Source organism: Protopterus annectens, chromosome 4.part0 (genome assembly GCF_019279795.1).
Source record: "Protopterus annectens isolate FY-2018-M chromosome 4.part0, PAN1.0, whole genome shotgun sequence".
Lineage (NCBI taxonomy): Eukaryota > Metazoa > Chordata > Ceratodontiformes > Protopteridae > Protopterus > Protopterus annectens.
Genome location: NC_056733.1, coordinates 1,863,778,331 through 1,863,786,779, shown reverse-complemented (window position 1 = coordinate 1,863,786,779; position 8,449 = coordinate 1,863,778,331). Strand labels below are relative to the sequence as shown.

Genomic DNA, 8,449 nt, shown 5'->3' with positions numbered 1-8,449 from the left:
AGAAAAGCAATGGTTGGGAGGCTGGATTCATACAATATTTGGACTGGTTACAAGGCCCTGCAGAACAGCAGCGGCAAAGCCAGCTCTGGATTTAGAGAAAATTGGTAAGTTATAATGCTTGGTGAAAGTATGAACTGAACTCCAGGTAGCAGCTTCTAGAATATCTCTGGTAGGAACACCTCAGAGAAACGCTGTGGAAGTAGATGCAGCCCTGGTGGAATGGGATCTGATCCCCTGGGGGATAGGATTTTTCCATAGTGCTTATAGCAGAAATGAATACAATGGCCAATCCATTTAGAAATGGTTTGCTTTGAAATAGCCATCCCCTCTTCCCCTGCAGTAAATGCCACCAGCAGTTGATCAGATTTCCTTTGAGGTTTAGTCCTGTCCAAGTAAAATCTAAGTTGTCTGTGTACATCCAATGAACGCAGAATCAGCTCTCCCTTGTTCTGTGGATTGGGAAAGAAAGTTGGCAAATGAATGGACTGATTAAGAGCCACACTGGATACCGCCTTGGGCATGAAGAATGGATTGGTCCTGAGTGACACCCTGTCCGCATGAAAGATGATCCTTCTAGCTGAAGTGATTGCTACAAAGAAGAAAGGCTGTTTTCCAGGAAAGGAATTTAAGTCTGCAGTAGCAGCTGGTTCAAAAGGAGGCAGAGCAAGTTTCTCCAAAACAAAATTAAGGTCCCAGGCAGGGGTTAGAGCTCTCCTGGGAGGTCTCAAGTGTTTTGGCCAAGAAACTGCTTTAGCAGAGGATATGAGAAGAGGGGAGGGTCTGAGTTGTAATGAGCTGAAATGGCTGAGGCATGGATTTTTATGGAAGAAAAAGAAAGGCCCTTATGAAGCATCTCAGTTAAGTATTGCAAAATCTGAGGTAAATTGGGCGCTGCTGCGCTCATCCCTTGAGACCGATTCCAGGCAATGAATCTTTTCCTTTGGTCAGCATAAGATTTTCTAGTACTAGGTCTTCTCTCCTCCAAAATGACATCCATCACAGATTTGCTGAGGGATGCTAAGGGGGAATTTAAATGATTAGCCAAGCTGCAAGATTCAATGCTGAGGGTGCAGGATTTGGTTCTCCTGCTGAGACAGTAAGGAAGGTGTCTGAGGCAGGTGCCATGGAGAGATTTGTGACAGACCGCATAGGAGTGGGTACCAGTGTTGGGGAGGCCAGTCTGGAGCAATCAAAATCATTTTTGATTTGTCCTGTTGGACTTTTAGTAGAACTTTGGAGAGCAGAGGGGGGAAAGGCCTAGACTGATTGGATGCTCTGTCCTTCCTTCAGCTGGAAAAAAGTACAGTTTTGTACCTACCATAAATGTAGATGTTAGAGTGCTAATACAGCTGCAGTCATAACAGATGGGTTCTCCTGCCGTCAGGCGGGTCCTCGGTCGGCCGAATTCCAAAGTCTAGGTCCGGCGTGCGGGTTGCCGCTTCTTCCCTGACGTCAGTGCGACAGGGGTATAAAAGAACCAGCCAACGCCATTTTCTTCAGTTTTTCTTGCCCCAGATGTCAGGTGCCCCCAGAAGGAAGGCAATACATAAAATTATGTAGTAATGCAATGCAATATAATCAAAAAACAGTAGTTGCAAGCAAATACACCATAAAAGAAAACCCCTAGAGGGGAAGGAAACCTGGACTGCAGCTGTATTAGCACTCGAACATCTACATTTATGGTAGTTACAAAACTGTACTATGCTCATCGTACATACAGCTGCAGTCATAACAGATGGGTAGAATCCCAAAGCTAAGAAAGGGGTGGTAGGCACTAGGTGGAACTAGGAAGTGCCAAAATGCCCTGCAAGACTGCAGTGGCAAAGCCTGCTCTAGATTTGGAGTATAATGGTAGGTTGTAGTGTTTGGAGAAGGTATGCACAGAACTCCAAGTGGCTGCTTCCAAAATATCCTTGGTAGGAACTCCTCTCAGGAAGGCTGCATTGGTGGCTGTGGCCCTGGTGGAATGAGTTCTAATGCCTCTAGGTACAGTTTTGCCATGAAAGGAATAGCAAAAGCGTATGCAGTGGGCTATCCATTTTGAGACTGTCTGTTTGGAAATTGGCTTGCCTTGAGCTCCTACCGCATAGGCCACAAAGAGCTGTTCTGATTTTCTGAAAGGTTTTGTTCTGTCCAAATAATAACGCAGTAGCCTGTGGATGTCCAAGGAATGTAGTAATCTCTCTCCTTTGTTTTGAGGATTGGGATAAAAAGTAGGTAAATGTATGGCCTGATTTAAAGCTACAGACCGGTGCATTCAGGGCAAATGGTCCCAAAAAGAAAAGCACCTTCACATCAATCAAAAAGAAATGCTAGCAGTAATAAATGCTATTATAGCTTTCAAGGACCTTCTACAACCAGGTCAGCTACCACTTTAGGCATAAAGGACGGGTTGGTTCGTAAGGAAACTCTGTCCTGATGGAAGATGATAAAAGGCTGGATAGCCATGAGAGCCTGTAGTTCTGAAACTCTACGAGCTGAAGTGATAGCCAGAAGGAAAGCTGTTTTCCAGGACAAATATTGCAAATCTGATGAGGCAGCTGGCTCAAAAGGAGGCAAAGTCAGTTTTTCCAGAATGAAATTGAGATCCCAAGCAGGTATTGGTTGTTTCCTTGGAGGTCTTAAATTCTTAGCCCCTCTGAGGAACTGTCTTAAAAGAGGGTGAGAGAATAAAGGAGGATCAGTGTTGTATTGTGCAGAAATGGCCGAGGCATGGATTTTGATGGAGGGAAATGAAAGTCCACTGCTTAGCAGTTCAGCCAAATATTGTAGTATTTGAGGTAAATTCTGTTTTCCAGGGTTCTGGCCCTTTTTCTCATTCCAGACACAAAAACGTTTCCATTTTGCGGAGTAAGCTTTTCTAGTGGATGGCCTTCTGGCCTCCAAAATGACACCCTGCACCTCCTTGGAGAGTAGGGCCTGCTGTGATGCTAAGGAATCATCCATGCGGCTCGATTGAGTGTTTTTAGCTGACTGTGAAGAGTTTTGAAGCTGTGCTGAGTCAGAAGAAGAGGCATTAGAGGCAGGGTCCATGGAGGGGAATGCGTCAGGCTCCTCAGGAGTGGGTACCAGTGTTGCCTTGGCCAGTCTGGAGCAATGAGGATCATCTTTGGTCTGTCTGCTCTGGTCTTCAATAGGACTTTGAGCAGCAGAGGAAGAGGCGGGAAGGCATAAACTGTCATTGATGTCCAACTGAAAGAGAGAGTGTCCACTCTCCAGGCCTTTGGATGGAAGATCCTCGAGCAGAATTTTGTCAATTGATGATTTTTGTGGGAGGAAAAGTGATCTATGTCTGGCCTTCCCCATTATTGGATTATTTCTGTAAAAACTTTTGGATGCAACTTCCATTCGTATGGATCTGTCATATTCCTGCTTAGGTTGTCTGCCAGCGTGTTTTCCTTGCCTGGCAAGTACTGTGCTTGTAGTTCCATTTGTAAGTCCATGGCCATGTTCCAAAGTGACATGGCCAGTCTGCATAGGGGATAAGAATGTGTTCCTCCCTGCTTGTTTATGTACCACATAACTGTGGTGTTGTCCGTTCTTATCAATAGTTGACCTGGTTGTAGAAGGTCCTTGAAAGCTATAATAGCATTTATTACTGCTAGCATTTCTTTTTGATTGATGTGAAGGTGCTTTTCTTTTTGGGACCATTTGCCCTGAATGCACCGGTCTATCATGTGCGCCCCCCAGGCGTAGTCCAAGGCGTCTGTTGTGATGACCTGATTTGCTTGAGGCTTGCTGAATGGAAGACCTGTGTTTGTTTGACATGCTTGAGCCCACCACAGAAATTCCTTTTGCAGACATGGAATTAGTGGTATTATGGTTTCCAAACTGTGGCTGTGTTGAGACCATATGTTTTTAGGTACCATTGTAGTTCTCATATGCAGCTTTGCACATGGGATTAGTAAGATGCAAGATGCCATGAATCCCAGAGCCTGCAGGATTTTCCTTGCAGTCAGCCTTGTGCAATTTGCCAGTGTTCTGAAATATTGAATTAGTTGCCCCTGCTTCTCTGGCATGAGGTATGCCATCTGGGTGTTTGTGTCCAAATTGGTACCCAGGAAAATTATATTCCGCGAGGGTATTGGCCTTGATTTCTCTTTGTTGACTGTGTATCCCAAAGAGTTTAATAACATTATTACATAAGCCAGATGTTTCAGAAGAATGTGCTTGCTGTTTGCTTGGATCAGGCAGTTGTCCAAATAAGGGTATATTTGTATCCCTTGAAGTCTGCAGTAGGCAATTACTGATGCCAGGCATTTCATGAATACTCTGGGCGCAGTAGATAAGCCAAAGGGCAATGCAGAGAATTGATAATGGGTTGAACCTGCAAGAAATCTGAGGTATCTTCTGCAATTTTGTCTGATTGGGACATGCAGGTATGCCTCCTTGAGATCCACTGTTACCAGCCAAGACTCCTTGCCCAGCATGGGAAGAAGTTGCTGTAGAGTGAGCATCTTGAATTTTGAATGCAGTAGGAATGTGTTTAGGATGGAAAGATCCAAAATAGGTCTCCAATCTTTTCCCTTCCTTGGCACCAGAAATAGCCTGGAATAAAAACCTTGACCTTGTTCATGTGTAGGTACCTCTTGAATAGCTTTCATGTTTATAAGATCTGAAATTTGCTTTTGTGCCTCTGCCCTTTGATTGTGTGGCAGTTTTGGCATGCCTCTCATTTTCGGAAGGGTATGAAAATGGAATCTGTAGCCTCTGTTTACAATGTCCAGGATCCATTTGTCCTTTGTGACAACATACCAATTTTTTGAGAATAGTGCCAGCTTTCCTCCTAAGGGGGCTGCTATTTGAGACCTGGTTGGTCTGCAAAGGGGAAAGTCATTGGGTTTGTTTTCTGAAAGATTGAGAGTTGTCCTCACCACCTCTTTGTGTAGGAGCTTGCCACTGTCTGCCTCTGTACGATCCTTGTGATTGTCCTCTGCCCCTCGGGCGCCTGTATCTGCCTCTTTGGGGTCTGTCTGTGGCAGGAAAGGACCAGTTTTTTGAAGGCCAATTTCTACTAAAACGTGGGGGTTGAACCTGCAGAAATTCTTTCACAGTTTGCATTGATTTAGCTTTTTCCTCCATTTTCCGTAATACTTCCTCAGCATTTGCCCCAAATAGTACATCCTTTTGAAGAGGGGCATCTAGTAATTTAGCTTTGACATGATCAGGCAACGCTTGTTCCTTGAGCCAGGCATGCCTACGTATGACTGAGCCTGTAACAGCAGCTCTGCATGAGGCCTCTAGAGCATCAAAACCACATTGTAAGGTATGTTTACCCCCTTGTTCTGCACTATGCATCAAATCCTGCAACTCCTTCAAGTCTGGTTGTTCAGGTTGTGACATTTTACTTTTCAATTGAGATAACAGAAACGGTTGGTATTTTAGCATACGAAACTGACAGTTTAAGGCAATCATGGTTAAGGTAGCCGAGGTATATACCTTTTTTCCCCACCTTTCTAAGGATCTGGAATCTCTCTCGGAAGGCAATGGATTTTTGGCAATGGAAGCCTCAACTCCCCTGGGCCCCTGTGAGATGGTTTCTAGATCAGCAGCATGGCTTTTGTAAAGAAATTGGTGCGAGTCAGGAACCCTGTAGTAACGGTCAGGTTTAACTGGAGCTGGAGGTAGAGAGTCCGGGTTAAGGCAGGCCTCAGAGTAAACATCATCTAGGATGTCCAAGACAGGCGGTATAGCCAGAGGCCTGTGCTGGGGTAACAAAAGAAATTCCCTGAGCCTTTTCTTGGAATCTGAATAATCCTGGCCTTCCCAGTGGAAGTGTTCCCTTAAGGTATGCAAAGTTTCCCCAAATGAGTAATCCTCAGGGGGATACAGAAGGAATAGACTCCTCTGCATCAGAGTCTTCAAAAGGGGAGTAAGACTGTTCCTGATCAGAGTGTTCGGAAATAATGGAGCCCTGATCAGAGGAGGGGGAATCTTCCTCCACTCTGGGCCTTTTGTCCGGAGGTGGCTGAGAACCTCTGATTAGAGTAATTAAATCCTCAGCCATTTTAAGCATCTGTTTCTTAGGCATGGGGCCTGGAGATGGGCCCTGTGTAGCTGGTCTCTTAGGGTGCATGGTTGCTTTAGACTTGGTGAAAGCCTTGATGGAGAAAGAGGAGGAAGGTCTGAAGACACCTTGAGTGGAGGTGGACCTGTCCACATTCTGTGTTTCAACGCCAAGAGTGGCTTCGGTATCTGTAGTCGGGGTGTGGGCCGAGGAGCCTGCGACCTCGGGTACAGGAGACACCGCCAAAGATGTGTTGTCGGTAATCAGGGGTTGCGTAGGCACCTCACTGAGAACCGGACCACGTGTAGTCGGCTTTGGCGTGGTGTCGGTAGAGGCCGCGGACCTCGAGTGTCGGTCCTTGTCTTCGTGTTTTTTAGACAAAACTGGAGTCGGAGTATCCGACGACATGGTATAGTTAAATGCTTTCCCCAAAAAATGCTGGGCGAACTCCGCCCGACGCTTAATAGTGCGTTTGTTGAATGTAGCACAAAAGTGACAGACAGAGACGTCGTGGTCTGGGCCTAAACAAGGTATACAGAGGGAATGGAAATCCTTATGCGGTATTTGCTTCCCACAAGAAATACAATTATTAACTTTGTCTGACATCGGTCTGAGGCAAGAAAAGTTTCTAACGGGTACTTAGCTTTTAAGAAGACGTCGGTTTCCAAATTTTTCGTAATCTCAGGAGCTGGCCGATCGGCACTTGCGAACTGCTTCTGCTTCGGGCACCGCGCGGCAAGAAAGACTGAAGAAAATGGCGTCGGCTGGTTCTTTTATATCCCTGTCGCACTGACATCAGGGAAGACGCGACGACAACCGACGCCGGACCTAGACTTCGGAATTCGGCCGACCGAGGACCCGCCTGACGGCAGGAGAACCCATCTGTTAGGACTGCAGCTGTATGCACGATGAACATACTCTTTTTCCAGGCTTTTTTGTGAGTAGTTATTGTGCAAAATTTGTCCAACACATAGTTCTGGGGTGAGGCAAAAAGATCTATGTCTGGGCTCCCCCATTTGCATGTCAACATGTTGAAAATCCATGGTTCCAGTTTCCATTCGTGTGGGTCCATGAGATTTCTGCTTAGTTTGTATTCAACTTTCCTGGCAGGAATTGAGCTTGTAGGTGCACTTGGTAGCTCAAGGCTGTGTTCCACAATGCCATGGCTAGTCTGCAGAGGGTGTAGGAATGTGTACACCCCCCTGCTTGTTTATGTACCATATAACCATGGTGTTGTCTGTCTTTACCATTAGTTGTCCTGGATGAAGGTAGTCCTTTAAGGCTGTCAGTGCAGTCTGTACAGCTAGCATTTCTTTTTGCTATGAAGGTGCATTTGATTTGGGCTCAATTTGCCCTGAATGCACTTCCCTGCCAGATGAACCCCCCATGCATAGTCTGATGCGTATGTAGTTAGGGTTTGGATGGCAGGGGGTGGTGTGAATGGCAGTCCCTTGTTTTGGTGGCGGGCCTCTACCCACCATAGGAAGTCTAGTTGCAGGCAAGGTATGATGGGAATCATTATTTCCAGGCTGTGACAATGCTGACTCCATAAACTTTTTAAGTACCACTGAAGTTTCCTCATATGCAGTCTTGGAATTAGAAGAATGCAGGAGTCCATGAACCCCAAGGCTTGCAGTATTTGTCTTGCAGATAGCAGGGTTTTTGTGGCCACCTGTTTGAAGTAAGTCACCAAATGAATTTGCTTTCCTGGCGTAAGGCAAGCCATCTGGGCAGTTGTATTCAAGCTTCCACGGAGGAATGTAATCTTTTCAGAGGGTACCAATTGTGATTTCTTTTCGTTTATGGTGTACCCTAGACCAGTTAGAACCCTAGACCAGTTAGAACCCTTTTTACAAACGCCACATGTTTTAGAAGAATGCCCTGGTTTTCTGCCTGAATTACAAAATCGTCCAGGTATGGATATATTTGAATATATTTTTGCCTGCAGAATGCAATTACTGGAGCCAGGCACTTTGTAAATATCGTGGGCGCAGTAGACAAGCCAAAGGGCAGTGCAGAGAACTGATAATGCAAGTAGCCTGCTTTGAAGTATAGGTATCTTCTGCAAGTTTCCCTGATTGAGATATGCAGGTAAGCCTCTTTTAAATCTAGAATTGCCAACCAGGCATCTTTGCCTAGCATAGGAAGTAACTGAAGAGCTAGCATCTTGAATTTTGGAATGTCCAGAAAGGTATTTAGAGTAGACAGATCCAGAATTGGATGCCATGATTTGTCTTTTCTGGGTACCAGAAAGTCTGGAATAGAAACCTTGTCCCTTTAACTCTTCTGGTACTAGCTGAATTGCCCCCATGTTTAGGAGGGAAAGTACTTGTTTCTGAGCTTCTGCCCACTGATTTGGGGGCAGGTCTGGCCACCCGTTTGGAGATGGCAGTGTGTGGAAATGAAATCTGTATCCCTGGGACACTATTTAAAACCCATTTG

The 8,449-nt window shown here is 45.6% G+C and overlaps 1 protein-coding gene across 2 annotated transcripts in view; it reads right to left on the bottom strand.

Moving 5' to 3' along the window:
- SPDL1 (spindle apparatus coiled-coil protein 1) overlaps window positions 1-8,449 on the bottom strand; it is a 1,384,944-nt gene that overhangs the window by 1,186,504 nt on the left and 189,991 nt on the right. The window lies entirely within an intron of this gene.